The sequence below is a fragment of the Echinops telfairi genome, unplaced genomic scaffold, assembly GCF_000313985.2.
Source record: "Echinops telfairi isolate 266 unplaced genomic scaffold, ASM31398v2 ScPeMD7_7424;HRSCAF=8462, whole genome shotgun sequence".
Taxonomy (NCBI): Eukaryota; Metazoa; Chordata; class Mammalia; order Afrosoricida; family Tenrecidae; genus Echinops; species Echinops telfairi.
The window spans coordinates 77,526,684-77,542,380 of NW_022111324.1; the positions used below are offsets into that span (position 1 = coordinate 77,526,684).

General features: G+C 38.3%; 1 protein-coding gene across 3 annotated transcripts in view; it reads right to left on the minus strand.

Annotated features, from left to right (window-relative positions):
- AKT3 (AKT serine/threonine kinase 3) overlaps window positions 1-15,697 on the minus strand; it is a 322,148-nt gene that overhangs the window by 61,314 nt on the left and 245,137 nt on the right. The gene's annotated exons all lie outside the window — the stretch shown is intronic.

Here is a 15,697-nt window from a genome sequence, read left to right on the forward strand (position 1 = left end):
CACACCTGAATCACCATACAGTATGGGACTCTAAGAAATGGAATCTCTGAAATCTAAGTCAAAAATAACCATAGTAAAACACTACCAGGTTATCACTAATTCTCAATGAGTGGTTAGTGTTGCATACAATACATTAGAGAATTTTAAAATGAGCCTGTGCTTAAACCGGAATCATTTCAAAGTACTAAATGCTAAAGCCAAAAAAATCATACAATATTTAAAAGATCTTCAGGTAGAACTAGCTATTGTTAGAACTGATCGACTTCTAGGTAAGAAAACATTGACATAGAAACATTGGTAAATATTAGCATTAAACTAAAATATAATTTTAGTTCATATTTAAGCACTATCCAGTTAGGAAACAAAGTAGGATAATTTTTAATATTATATAACATTAGCTAAAACAGCACTGTCATAAAGAAAAAAGATTAAACATAATCAAATATTAAGCAGACAACATTTATCCTAACTGATTAACCATGTTCCCTTACTTAATATTTTCTTAAATATTGGCCATAATGTCTTTTTAGAACTATCAAGAAGATGACTGCTTATAAGAATTATTCATATTAAATATTATTTGTGCATAATCAATTTTGTAAGGGATACTAAAGCAACTTTTCCTTTTTACCAAAACCTTAGAACTTCTTGAAATACAGCAGAGTTTTGTCGAAGGCCTAATCAAAAGATAACTCAGAATGCTAGTATTTTCACCTACAGATTACAAGTACAAACATATGTAACTTTGGCCTTATTCGTTTTTCAGAAGATTTCCTAAAGGAATAATAGAAGAGGGTCTTTAAAATGACATCATTTATATTTATTCATTATTAGATATGAAATACATAAAATTACATTTAAATCAAGTTCTAACAACTCCCTCCATTGACACTAACTTCTTATTAGCACTACTGTTACTATTAATTCATGCAACTTACAACTCATTATGAAGAACTTAAATAGCTATCAAAACATTCTGATCTATTTCAGATTACAGTATTTCTAAATTATTATATTGAAGAGATACCAGAGATAGCATGCTTCAGAAGAAAAAATGAATAATATTACAGCAAGTGAATGCTTAGGAAAAATGAGGTTTGAAATTCAAAAGGGAACCATAAAATAAAGAGTTTTCAGTCATGGGCAAAAAAATTACATTTTATATTTAAATGAAATAAAATCATATACACATATATTCTAAATACTACATATTCCCCTACAACCAAGTAATTTTTCTGCAATCGTTTTGTTAGCTCTAACTTGATTATCAAATAATTTTTATTTTTACACTATTACAGAAGTGCATTTCTCTAGGTTTCCAAAACCACCTTATTCAACCTTCCCCATCTGTCACCATCTGCTTCTTTTTAGCATGTACTTTTTGTGTGATCACATAAGCATGTGAAAAATAACTAACATTCAGATGATTATCTGCTGGTACATTTGAGGACTGGGCATAATAAAAGTGAACTGCCAAAACGTACTTAACACTTTTAATTTTGTTGGGTCTTGCATGTAAGCTACATTTGATTTTCAAACTGTTTTACAGTTGGAAAGTTGATCAGGTACTGTTAACTCAAGAGCAAAGCTGAGACTCTAAATAATTAGCACTGCATAAAATGGTCTGGATTCGATGAGAGCCAAGTCAAATAATAAAATTTAACAGTAAGAGTTTATCTGCAATTTCTAATTTCTTTTATAACTTCTGGGTGAGAAAAGACTGTATACATTAAAAAACAAAGTCACTTCAAGATACTTTATGATCCATAATTTACTGTAAGTCAAGGTTATTCCTTTCTAATGTAAGAGCAAAAATCGGCTCTTTTAAAACGATCCATTCACATGCAGTTTCTAGGTCTAACACATTAAATGAAAAGCTGATGTGTCTGCAAGGGCTGGGTCTTTGCAACTGCTTCTAAAGCAAGCTAACAAAACAAATGTATATTTTCCCGTTAACAAGAAAGATCTTTAATTCTTCCCATGTTGGGAAAAAAGTACACTGTAAGTAGGAGATAACAGTACAAATAATGTTTTAAAACATTCTTTTTCAACAAATGGATTATCTAAAATACAAGTCTTATTATTCCTAGTGATTTTTGCACCAAGAAGAAACAGAAGTTCATTTAAAATTTAAGTTTATTTAAAAACCATATATAAATATAAATGCATAATTTTACTGAACTAGTTTTGAACTGTTTTTAAATAATTTTTGGAAATATCTTAGGGATACTCTAAAACATGTTTTAATAGCCAAATATTTCTATCATATTAAACAACTTAAAGGGTAAAAGATGATTGCTGAAGCACAGGTGAAGTAAAGATTGCAACAAGATCATGAGTAAACAATTCTTTTTTAAAAAAATTTTAATCGTTTTATTATGGCCTCACACAACTTTTATCACAATCCATACACACATGAATTATGTAAAAGCACATTTGCACCTTCTTTGCCCTCATCATTCTCAAAACATTTGCTCTCCACTTAAGCCCCTGGTATCAGCTCATTTTTCCCCCCTCCTTCCCTGCGCCCCCCTCCCTCATGAACCCTTGATAATTTATAAATTATTTTGTCATATCTTGCCCTGTCCTTCATCCACTTTTCTGTTGTCTGTCCCGCAGGGAGGAGGTCATATATAGATCCTTGTAATCAGTTCCCCCTTTCCACCCCACCCTCCCTCTACCCTCCTGGTATCCCCACTCTCACCACTGGTCCTGAAGGGTTCATCTGTCCTGGATTCCCTGTGTTTCCAGTTCCTGTCTGTACCAGTGTACATCCTCTGGTCTAGGCAGACTTGCAAGGTAGAATGGGATCATGATAGTAGGGGGGGTGGGAAGCATTTAGGAACTAGAGTAAAGTTGTACTTGTCATCATTGCTACATCGCACCCTGACTGGCTAGTCTCCTCTCCAAAACGCTTCTGTAAGGGCATGTCCAGTTGTCTACAAATGGTAAACAATTCTTATACAAGAACAGAAGGGAAACTGTTGACAGCGATTTCTTCCTAAGGAAACTACTCATCCAAGGATGTATTTCAGGTTTGATAAATAATTCGTACTGCTATTACTGTCAAGAAGGTAGGATTAATAATGGCATGTATTAGAAACGTCTAGGTTGCCCAAAAGTGAGAAGTATCACCTGAAGTAAGGGAACAGACTCGTTTCTGCTCCTGTCAAGTTCTGTCTAACAATGGCCATGTATATGTAATTGCATGATTTACTGTCTTGCTCCAAATTCAAGTGAATCCCCTTACTCATAGGCTAACCTATAACCTCCTTTGCATTCCAGTTACTACCAGTATGTCCTACTTTGTTCTCTTCCTGCTTCCTCTTTGCTGCTAGTGGAGCCTTCCAACAGTATAAGCACATTTCATGAGTTCTTACTATTAAAAGGGGGTAACTGTATTCAAAGTTACCTGACTTAACAACATATAGTATATGATGCAAATCCTTAAAATTAAATCCTAAAAGAATTAAAGACGCACAAAAATTTAGCTGTGTCAAGATTTGTGGTCCTCAAATAGTAACCAAAACATGCTCGTTCCGATAAAAATAGAGTGGCAAGAGCTAATATGTGATTGGTCAACAAGCATCAACAAAGGGTACACACTGTTATAAAAACCAGTCTTTTGCAATGTTAAAAAAAAAGATATACAGAAATGTTTTCTTACTTGTCTAAAAAGAAATTGCTAATTTCTTGTGAACTGTAAACTTTCTACTTAGAAACAATTAGACTCTTCCTGCATTAAATTCTTCCTTTTGTTCTTCAATTGATGACATTTGCATAGAAAACAGTATCATTGTTTCTTGGGAGATCATCTGCTTCTGAAATGAGATGTATTTATCTTCTTCAGAAATAATTGCCCCTTAATTGTGACACAACTAATTTTGTTATTCTAAATAAGGTAGATCATCATTCACAGAAAATGTATAGCAGGGATAATTGAACTGCAAAGAAACAAAGACTTTGTTTTTCATGACAGTCACAAAACAGTCTTATTCTACAAAATATGATCTTGCATTTAAATAAACAAGAAACGGCACTTCTAAAATTTTATCTATTCCAGTGACAAAAATGGTATGGTAAATTTTAAGCTCCAGTAGAAATTGTAATAGAGAAAGTCATATCTTTTGGTCACTCTGAAGATAGTAATCAATAGAAATTCACTGTATAGCAATGTTAACAATTATTTTTAATAACATTTTAAAGATATAAACAATCCCTTATTGAAAAAATATGATGATAACAAACAGACACTATATTTATTATGGTTATGGATTTGCGTCAACTTGGGTAGGCCATGATTCTCAGTGGTTTGGCAGCTATTATACAATCATCTTCCACTTTGTGAAGTTGATGTGAGCAGCCAATCAGCTGCAAAGAGAGTTACCTTGGAAACACAGCCTGCATATAATATACACATATGTGCCACTTAACATCCATGATCTGTTCTTGAAATAGGACATTATGTGATTTGCATACTGTGCAAAAACCGTACAGTCAGGCATTGCTTAATATTTATGTTGAAATGTGTATATATGTCTATGATCCTATCATTTTAGGCTGGTGCTGTACATACCCATGTGCCGCTACACTAGATGAAATAAAAACTGATGCCACTTCTAAATTTAAAGGGCATACTACTTTGCCTGATATATTTCAAACCACTTTTGGCAAAGCAGTGGGCCCTTTTATATGAACTATAGCCTAGTAGGTGTGTGCACGGCATTTACATGACAGGATGGGATCACAGATATGTATTTGGTTAGAACTTGCCTAAATGGATGCCATGTAGTGCTTGACTAAATGTGGATGTATAAGAAACCTCACCATATTTTCATACTGCATTCAACACATCATCGCCAGATCACTGGTTTTAGGGGAATGAGCCAGAAATCTGTCTTCTGACCTGAAGATTTTGAGTTCATCAGCCCTGAAACCATAAGTATGGAGAAGCCTCCAGACTGGCTCAAGGACCCTTGAATTTGGCACTTGCCAGCATCCACAATTGCATGAGTTATTTCCTTGAAAGAAATTTCTCTTCACCACCATCCATATATACACATACACACTTCACTGGTTTTTCACCTCTAAGGAACCCAGCCTAAGACATCTGATATCAAGAGTTCTACAGGTACAAAAAGTATTCTGAATTGATTCTTAAGTCTAAGTAGTGTTAATGGTACTAATGATTCCGCATCCACTGCTAATCCAATGGAGAGCTAGGTGGCGATATAAACAGGCAAAATACCACCACCAATCAGTCATAGAAGGCTCTAGGAGATCATCTATTTGGTACTTTTCTACAATTGTCAGAATGAGAAGTATAAGGAAGTTGGTGGGTTGGTTTTACTTTCATGAGACAAAAAGGTGAAAGATACAGGGTTGAACTCAAAGTTTTAGAGTCACAGCTAAAATGCTGCATACAAGTCTTGAGAGTTGTCATTAGTGGCCCGAAAGAAAGCCTTATTTTTTTTTTATAGTAATAGAGCTGATATTGTTGAAAAAAATAAACCCAGACTCTTGCTGAGTTATAGCACCAACTGACTTCCAAACATGAAATGGTGCTTGTTAGAGTGAGAACATGGATTGGGGAGAAACAGGTCAGGAAATCTGGGATGGGGACACAAAGAAAGATGATCAGTACGTAAGCCGGGATCACTGAGCTCCAAAATCACACTGAATCACTCCTTGCAACAGAGCTAGCCTTTTATACACATCTGAAAAGAGTATTCCATCTTTGTCTGCTAAGCCACCTTCCCTAAGAAAACCATTATACCTTCCACTCTCACCTGATGAGTTTAACCCAGTTTTTCTGAAGTGTTTCCATCGAAGACAAAGGCTAGAGCATCAAAACTACCTGGCAAGGCATGGCTGAATGTCTCTAAGACTTAGGAGAACCGCCCCTAAGAAAGCGGTAAACCAAAAGCAGCACTGCATTCTCGGAGGGACTGCAGAGCAGTGTTACCACCCAACACATGAAGTGTGCAGGCTGAGTTATTCCCACCACATCCTTATTCACGTTGCCAGTGACAGATGCCCAAAACAGATGGATGTGGAAACATGACACTGGACTACCATAAGCTTAACCAGGTGGTGACTTGCATGGCAGCAGCTGCTCCAGATGTGGCTTTTGCTTGAGAAAATTTATAAATCTCCTGGCATCTGGTATGAGCTATCAATCTGGCCAATGCCCTTTTCTTCATATCTGTTTTGAAGGATAACCAGAGCCAAGTGGCCTTCAATTGGCCAGGTCAGAAATACACTTCTCCTGTCCTATCTCATGACTGTATCAACTAACTGGCACTATGTCATAATTTGTTAGGACCTTGATCATCTTTCTCTTCCACAAGATGTCCTACTGATTTATTACATGGGTGACATTGATTGGTCCTTGTAAGGAAGAAGCATAAATGCCTCAACTTATTGGTAAGACATTTCAGTGCCAGAGGGTGAGAAATTAACCCAATGAAACTTCAGGAAACTTTCTTTCTGTGAAATTTCTAGGGATCCAGTGGTGTAAATACTTACAGATACTACTTCTGGGTGTGTTATAGCTAACCTATCCATCAAGTGTTTTTAAAAGCTGACAGTTCAGAGTGGGCCCTGAAAAAAGATAAGAATTTCATGGAAGCCGCCCTGCCAATGCAATGGGACTGAAAGATATGACTGATTCGATAGTTCTTGAAGGATCAGTGACACTCAGAAGTCTTCTCTGGAGTCTTTGACAGGTCTGATTTGTGAATTACAACACTGACTCTTAGATGTGGAGATAAAGCCCTGCCATCCTCTGCAGATGATTCCTTTTTTTCCTTTTACAAACAGCTTTTGCCTTGTTCCTGGGTCTTAGTAGAGACGGAACAACTAACCATTGGCAACCAAGTCACCGTGTGGCCTAAGCTATCCATCATAAACTAATTTTTCAGAGTCATAAAGTAGGATGTGCATAGCAGCACCCCCTCCCATCATTGAATGAAATGGTATATATGAGGTTGGCTTGAGAAGAACATAAAGGCACAGTAAACAGAATGAGAAAATGGTTCAAATGCTCAAGGCCTCCATCTATGTTACATTACAATCCTTCTCCCAGTCTATAGCTACAGACTTTTAGGAGTTCCTTTTGAGAAGTTGATCTAGGAAGATTGCAACAATCTAGTGAGGATTTTAACAGCCAGTGGATAGGATGGCACATTCTATGGAAGAGTCATTCTTTTTCCCTAGCCACGCATTTTACTACCTAATGGGTTCATGAGCAAGGTGACCATGGTGGCACAGATGGAGGGATTATGCATGGACTGAGGAAAATGAACTTATAGTCACCAAGACTGACCTAGCTATAGCCACAGCCGAGTGCTGAATGTCAGTAGCACAGAGCAATATGAAAACCATTCTTCAGGGCAATCACTCATCAAGCTGGTGGCAGCATGATTATACTGGATCACTTGCATATGGATAAGGTAATATTTTTGCTCTTACTAGGAGACACACTTATTCTGGGTACTGATTTACCATCTCTTCCAGTAATGTTTCTGCTAACAATACCAGGTATGGACTTATAGATCATCCGATCCACGAGCATGGTATCCCACATTTAATTGCCTTAAGGTGAAGGAACTTGCTTCATTGCAAATAAAGTGTGGCAATGGGTGCATGTTCATGGAATTCATTGGTCTTACAGTGTGTGTATGTATGTTCTAAGAAGCACATAGCAAAATCGAATGAAAGAATGGCCTTCTATACATATGCAAATGTGGTGAAGAAAGCTGATGGTGCCTGGCTATCAAAAGATATAGTGTCTGGGGTCTTAAAAGCTTGCAGGTAAACAAGCAGCTATCTAGCTCAGAAGCAACAAAGCCCACATGGAAGAAGCACACCAACCTGTGTGACCATGAGGTGTAGAAAGGACCAGGTATCAGGCATCAAAGAACAAAAAAAATCCTATCAATGGGTGCCCACCTTCCCGATATGATCACTGAAGACAAATGTATTCATAAGCAAATGTGGTGAAGAAAGCTGTTGGTGCCCGGCTATCAAAAGATATAGCATCTGGGGCAGGCGTCCTAAAACTACGGCCTATGAGCCACATGCGGCCTGCCGAGGACATTTATCTGGCCCGCCGGGTGTTTTTGTCCCATTTTGTTTTTTTACTTCAAAATAAGATATGAGCCGTGTGCATAGGAATTTGCTTACAGCTGTTTTTTTAAACTATAGTCCAGCCCTCCAACGAGTGTGAGGGACTGTGAACTGGCCCCTTATTTTAAAAGTTTGAGGACCCTTGGTCTGGGGACTTAAAGGTTTGAAGATAAACAAGCAGCCATCTAGCTCAGAAGAAACAAAGCCCACATGGAAGAAGCACACTAGCCTGTGTGAGCACGAGGTGTCGAAGGGATCAGGTAGCAGGCATCAAAGAACAAAAAATCATATCATTGTGAATGAGGGTGAGTGCAGAGTCGAGACCCAAAGCCCATCTTTAGGCAACTGGACACCCCTTGCAGAAGGGTCGCAGGGAGGAGACGAGCCTTTCAGGGTGCAGGGTGCAACGATGAAACATACAACTTCCCTCTAGTTCTTAAATGCTTCCTCTCCCCACTATCATGATCCCAATTTTACCTTACAAATCTGGCTAGACCAGATGATGTACATTGGTATAGATAGGAACTGGAAACACAAGGAATCCAGGACAGATGATCCCTTCAGGACCAGTGGTGAGAGTGGTGATACCAGGAGAGTGTAGGGAAGGTGGGATAGAAAGGGGAAACTGATTACAAGGATCTATATATAACCTCCTCCCTGGGGGATGGACAACAGAAAAGTGGGTGAAGGGAGATATCAGACAGTATAAGATATGACAAAACAATAATAATTTATAAATTATCAATGGTTCATGAGGGAGGAGAGAGCGGGGAGGAAGGGGGAAAATGAGGAGCTGATATCAAGGGCTCAAGCAGAAAGCAAATGTTTTGAGAATGATGATGGCAACAAATGTACAAATGTGCTTGACACAATGGATGGATGTATGGATTGTGATGAGTTGTACGAGCCCCCAATAAAATGATTTAAAAAAAAAGAATGGCCTTCTAGAGGAAATTATGGTGCCAGCTTATTGGGGTAAGTTTTGCATGTTTGGGGCAATATTCTCCAGGAGGCTGTATATGCTCAAAACCAAGGTTCAATATATTGTGCTCTGAATCAACAGGAAAAGAAAGGAATCCTTTATTAGCTGGTTATGATTGATCCTGCCCAATGGATCCTGAAAAATAGATTAATGTTATATAAGGGAGGAAAAGAAGAATATGCCCAGAATATAGGAGATACCTTAGGACATCTGTTAATTATGCCATGCCCTGTGATTAAAATCAATGGGAAAATAAACCAATGCAATTCTGCCATAACCACTATTAGCCTGGATTCTTAAAAAATAAAAGTCCTGCCATCTCATTGGATATAGAACCCTGACCATCTTAAGTGTTTGCTGAGGGGAAAGAGAATAGAGAATGGGTGGTTAAAGAAGACAGCTCTAAATACTAACAATGGCCATGTGACCAGTTGCAGAAGTGAGGAAAGTTGTTTTTAGTATTCATCTCTTATTTAGTTTTGTTATGTTTTTGGTTGTACATATAGTCACTGTATCATGTCATATACAAGCATAACTTTATAACATAATTTATAATATGTTTATTTAGATATTATGTATTATTTAAGGTGCCAAGTTGATAAGGTTATATATCAACTTGGATATACATAAACGCAGTGGATTGGTAGATATTATCTGATCTTTTTCCATTTTGTGGTATGTTGTGAGCAGCCAATCATATGAGAGATGAATTTTCTTGGTGGGTGCCTGGCATCCAATGTTTAGTAATATTCTGGTAACACACACCTACTCTCGATCCTGCATCCAACTCGTCCTTCTCTTTCCTCGGGTTAGAATATGAGCCAATAGCCTACCATCTGACAAAGAGATTTTTGACACTTGCTAGTTCCCAAAGCCCAGTGAACAAGCAGCCTGACATCGGACCAGATGATTTTGGGTTTTTCAGCCTTTTAATCATGTGAGTTAGGAGAAGTCTCCAGTTTGTTGTCTGACCCACAGATTTGGAACATTCCAGCCTCCACAACTATGTGAGCCAATTGCTTGAAACACACCTATTTAAGTGAGATATTATGTCAAAAAGTATTGCTAGTAGGGTTCCAGTTCATACATGCACAAGTATATTCCAAACAAAATGTGTTTCAGGTTTCTGCATCAGGGGATGACTGCAGACAAGCTTTCTTCAGTAATACACTTGTCTTAATGTCATTTCATTATGGTACTTTCAAAACATATGAGTTAGTTTGTTTATTGTGCCAACCTGGCCGATAATAAGGGCGGAGGGATAAATGGCTTCGTGAGCCTCGCCTTTCTAGTTCTCCGGTCTCTTGCTTTATGATGGTCGCACCAATGTGCAGCTGCCCTAGCAGTTTCCTGCTTTAGCTTGCAAGGCTCACTTCCTGCAAGACATCCCCAAGGAGAAGCCACTTGGACCTACCCTGATGCAGCCCTGGATGCTGGAGCAGCCGTGTGGAGACCCCTGCCAGTGCTGAGATGCTTACACAGTCAGTGACTCAACTTTCCTCCTGCAGTCGGCATCATTGCCTCTGTTCTGTGAGATGGAGGAGGACTTTGTGGATTGGTGTTGGATATATGGGTTAATGTTGGACTTGTGGGCTTGGGCAGCACTGGGTTGGGATGTTTTCTTGATGCACGGTTAACCTTTACATAAAACTCTTTCTTTTACGTGAGTTTCTGTGGATTTGTTTCTCTAAAGTACCCAGACATAGTTCCAATTTAAAAAGTAGAATCTGGTGGACATCCCCTTACAGAAGGGTCATGTGGAGGAGACAAGCCCGTCAGGTGCAGTATAGTGCTGATGAAACATACAACCTATCTCTAGTTCTTTAATGCTTCCTCCCTACCACTATCATGGCCTCAAATCTACTTTACAAATCTGGCTAGATCAGAGCATGTACACTGGTATAGAGAAAAACTAGAAACACAGGGAAATCCAGGACAGATAAACCCCTCAGGACCAATATTGAGAGTAGCCATATCAGTAGGGTAAGGGAAAGGTAGAGGGAGAAAGGGGGAATCGATCACAATGATCTACATATAACCCCCTCACTGGGGGATGGACAACAGAAAAGTGAGTGAAGGGAAACATTGGTCAGTGTAAGACATGAAAAAGTAATAACAATTTATAAATTGTCAAGGGTTCACGAGGGGGGGGGGGACATGAGCTGATACCAAGGGCTCAAGTAGAAAGAAAATGTTTTGAGAATGATGATGGCAACAAATGTACAAATGTGCTTGACATAATGGGTAGATGAATGGATTATGATAAGAGTTGTACGAGCCCCAATAAAATGATTTAACAAAAAGTAGATCCTGAGGGGATCTGCTAGACCAGGTAAATTCAAGGCAGAGAGGGCAGCTCCAAAGCTTATGGTAACTGGTTTTTTTGGTACTGATTTTCTCAAACAACACAGGAGAGTCATTAAGGCTTAGTGAGAGGAAGTTTGAAAAAAAGTTAAAACTGCATTACAGAGAAAAAACAGAAAAGTTGCACTAAGAAATTTGTTTCATATTGCAGCAAAGGCTGGCCTATGAGAATGTTCTTTATAAATCGTACACTATTCACTGTCCAATCCCTGACCTTGGCCCGTTCATACTTTTTTATTCTCAAACTCAAAAAAACATTTAAAAGAAATATGATTTGAGTTTGTTAAGGATTTCAAAACTGACATTTAATGTCATGTAAATTATTCAAGGAAGGGTTCCAGACGGAAGCTGTTTTCAGACATGTATAGAACTAGATGGGGGAGTATGTCAAGAAACAATAACTACACTTTACTATTTTCTTTCATAAAGTTTTCTATTAAATGTAGCAATATTTTTTGACTTACCCTCACTAATATGTGTATCTGGTTTTGCTTACAGGCTAAGACCATATATATAAGGACCATTAGTAACATTGAAAACTTATTCTTACTTCTTAATTCCTTTTAATTGTATTTTCTTATTGAGCATTTACTAAGTATCCATTTCAAAAGTACCACTCATCTGTTAGTTTGGCAAACTGCAGTGACTCTTACTGTGATGGTGTGAACTGTACCACTGACATTTCAAATACCATGAAGGTTACCCATTGTGGGCAGGTTTTATTCAGCACGCTACAAGCCTATGACAAACTAAGAAAGAGGACCTAGAGATTCTCTACTTCTGAGAGAATTTGCCACTGAAAATCCTATAAATAGCAGAACACTATCTGAAACAGTAACAAGAGACTGGATACTATGCTAACCCCACACAGCTTCACATGAGGCCAGCACTGCAGGCCTCAGACATGGAAAGGCTACCCTCCACTGCCAACCAAAGGGCCAGCCCATAGTTTGGGCTGTGGCAGCTCAGCACACAGCCCTCTTTTTGTCTCCAGAACGATGTACAAAGGAGATTGTCTACAAGGAACTCCATTTTTCTCAGACTCTCAAAATCTAGAATTGCCCCAGAGCAAAGACACACTTCCAATTGCTTTTTTTTTTTATTCCCATGTGTGGGGAAGTAAAATTTCTTAATATAGTTGTTCAGCCCATGTCTCTGTAACTCCCAACAAATAATTGGGTGAAACAATGCAAAAAGTGTGTTTGTAGCACGAATAGAGAGGATTGGTCAGTTTTATTTACCACTCCTCTGGATATAAGGATGAGCCATGTCAGAAGTCGGGGGGAAAGGTATCTTGGGAACAGAGAAAACCAGTAGAAGATATTCACGATCTGGCTGAAGTGGCGAAGGCTAAGAAAAGAGGCACCAGAGGCTGTGGCAATGGACTCAGTATGAGAGCAGAGAGCATGGTAAGGAAACCATAAGAGAGAACAGAGGAGCGGTGACAAGACTTTGAGACTGTGATGCAGAGCAAAGGCCTGGCCTCCTGGCCTGCAGAAGCAGAGGCCAAGGGATTCACATGGCTGAGAGGCTGGGGGCTAGAAAGAGAATTTGGCTGTTGCCTGAGGAGAGTTGTGAACCATTGACTGTCTCCTTAATGTTTTCTGATTCTGGCTTGTGGTAATCTGCTAATTCCCTAAAAAGCCTTCTTAATCATGGGTATTTCTGTGTGGCCACTGCAACGGATTATTGAACCCAACAGAAAGTGGAGTGGCATGGGAGGAATACCAAGGCACGACCAAATTCAATCCATGACTTATTGGACATAGCTTGTATGTTTATTTTAGAAATATGGTCAAGAGTAAAATTTTTAGAGTTCTGAATAAAGCTGAAATTCACTTCTGGAAATGTCACATGACCTGAACAATGTATGTAGGGGATCGCTAAGCCAGAACAATTTTTAACAACATGTTGTCATTTCTGCCCATTACTTGTATGTATATGTAATTTATATGGACACCCCATTGACCATATATATATTAATGCCTCCTTATTTTGCTCTAACCACAATAACTTTGATGGGTCTTGTGAAGAAGAATTGAATTTTTAAAAATTTTTATATTAGTTGTTCCTTAGATTTGTAAAGTGCTTTCTTCCTATCTTTTACAATAGCTACTTCTTTCTTTTCATTCAGGTCTCGGTCCCCAAATCCTATCTATAAAAGATTCTATGTTACAGAGATAGCTGAAACATTATCTCCCATCCCACATGATCTTCTACAATAAACAGATGTCTACTTTTAAAATCTGTGTGGGAAAAAAATGTGTGCAGGCTTCAATCAGTAAGCATGCAATGTAAATTTCGTCTGACTTCTGAAACTAGGTCCTAATAGTAGATGCACACATGGCTGTTCACAGTAGCATTATTCATAATTGACTAAAAGTGGAGACAATCCAAATGTCCTGCAACTAATGAATGGGCAAAGTGTGGTACACCATACAATGAAATATTGTATAGAAAAAAAAGGAAGGAATTCCTATTGTAATAGCCACAGGAAAGAATAAAGTATGGATAGTACGTGGACATATGGATGAACCTTGAAAGCATGTTGCTGAGTTAAAGAAACCAGGCACAAAAACCAAATTTTATATGATTCCATTTATATGAAATGTCTATAATATGTACATTCATAGAAACAGACAATTGATTACTGGTGGTCAGGGTCTGGAGGGAGGTAAAATTAGGGATAGACTGCTAATGGGTATGAGGTTCCTTTTGGGGGGTGGAGTGATGAAAATATTCTTGAATTAGTGGTGATAGTTCAAATAACTCTGAATATACTAAAAACATGGAATTTTACACTTTAGGAGATATTATAAAAAGGACTATTAAAATCAGTAAAAACACTTTCTGATGAGCTTTTACGCTAAGTGGGAAAAAATTGTCACATAGCTTTTACTTTATTTCTTGGAAATTTCATCTCCAGACGACACAGAGGAGCTATGTATCAACTATGCCACAGTCCCATCTGATGGCCAGCACTACTGTCATAGCCAAAGTCTTCTTATAGAGGCACCATAGATAAAGGGGTATCCCGCAATAAGTGGAATTTCCCCCCCAAAGCTATGTGTGTAAATTTTTTTACAAAACAATCTTATCAACTTCAAAGTAATCTCTATTATACTTAATACATTTGTCAAATCTGGGCTTCCATTCTTGTAAACATTTTTCAAACTCATCTGTTTGGATGGCTGACAGCACCTTCCAAGTTTTTTGCTTCACCTCTTCTATGTGGTCAAATCGCTGCCTTTTCCTGTCCCTCTTCATTTGTGGAAACAAAAAGAAGTTGTTCGCAGCGAGATCAGGTAAGTACCTGGGACAAGAGAGGCATGCTGTTTTTGCCAAAAACTGGCGCACTGAGATCGCTGCATGAGCAAGTGCATTGCCGTGGTGGCAAAAGCATTCCCCCATCTGCCAAAAATAAGGCCTTTTTTGTCAAACACTGCAATGCAATCTTTTCAGAATCTTTCAGAACCTCTAAATAGAAAGTTTGATTAACAGTCAGACCTGGTGGAACGCACTAGGAGTCGACATTTTCATCCACTCGGGAGTTGACAGATATCCAGAATGAGGTTTGTGATCAATCATCATTTAACCTCTTTTTAAATGAGAAAACCACTCATAAACTTGAGTTTTCCCACAGCACTGTCCTTGTAAACTGTGTTCAACATCACAACAATTTCTGCAGCATTTTTCCCAAGCAGGAAACAAATTTTCACAGCTGTATGCTGTTCTCTTAAATTGGCCATTACAAAAAAGAGGTTCAAGTGAAACTGCTTTCATGAAAAAATTCACTATGACCAGATAGAATGTTCCCAGGTTACCCCACTGGGTGCACTAACTCAGAGCTGCTGGATGCTCACCTAGTGGGGATTGGGTGGGGTGGGAAGGGATGCGTACTATGAAAGCTCCACCAAGTGAAGCTTTTTCCCATTTTTTCTGGGGTACCCCCTTGTACTGTGGCAGAGGAAAAATGCCAGCCCCATCTGCATTCCTGACACAGAATCCAAGAAATGGTTATTTTTCTCATTAAGTTTAGGGATGGTAAGTTAGGCAGCAACAATAACTAGAATGCTACCTAAAACAGCCATCACACCAAACGATTTCTGTTATCTTGAGCTTTTTATTTCTTTCTTTACAGTACTTATTCATTATATAGCATTATGCTGTGTTTTTATTTTCATTCTGGCTCCCTCCTTTAGAAGTTAAGTTCCTGGAAAG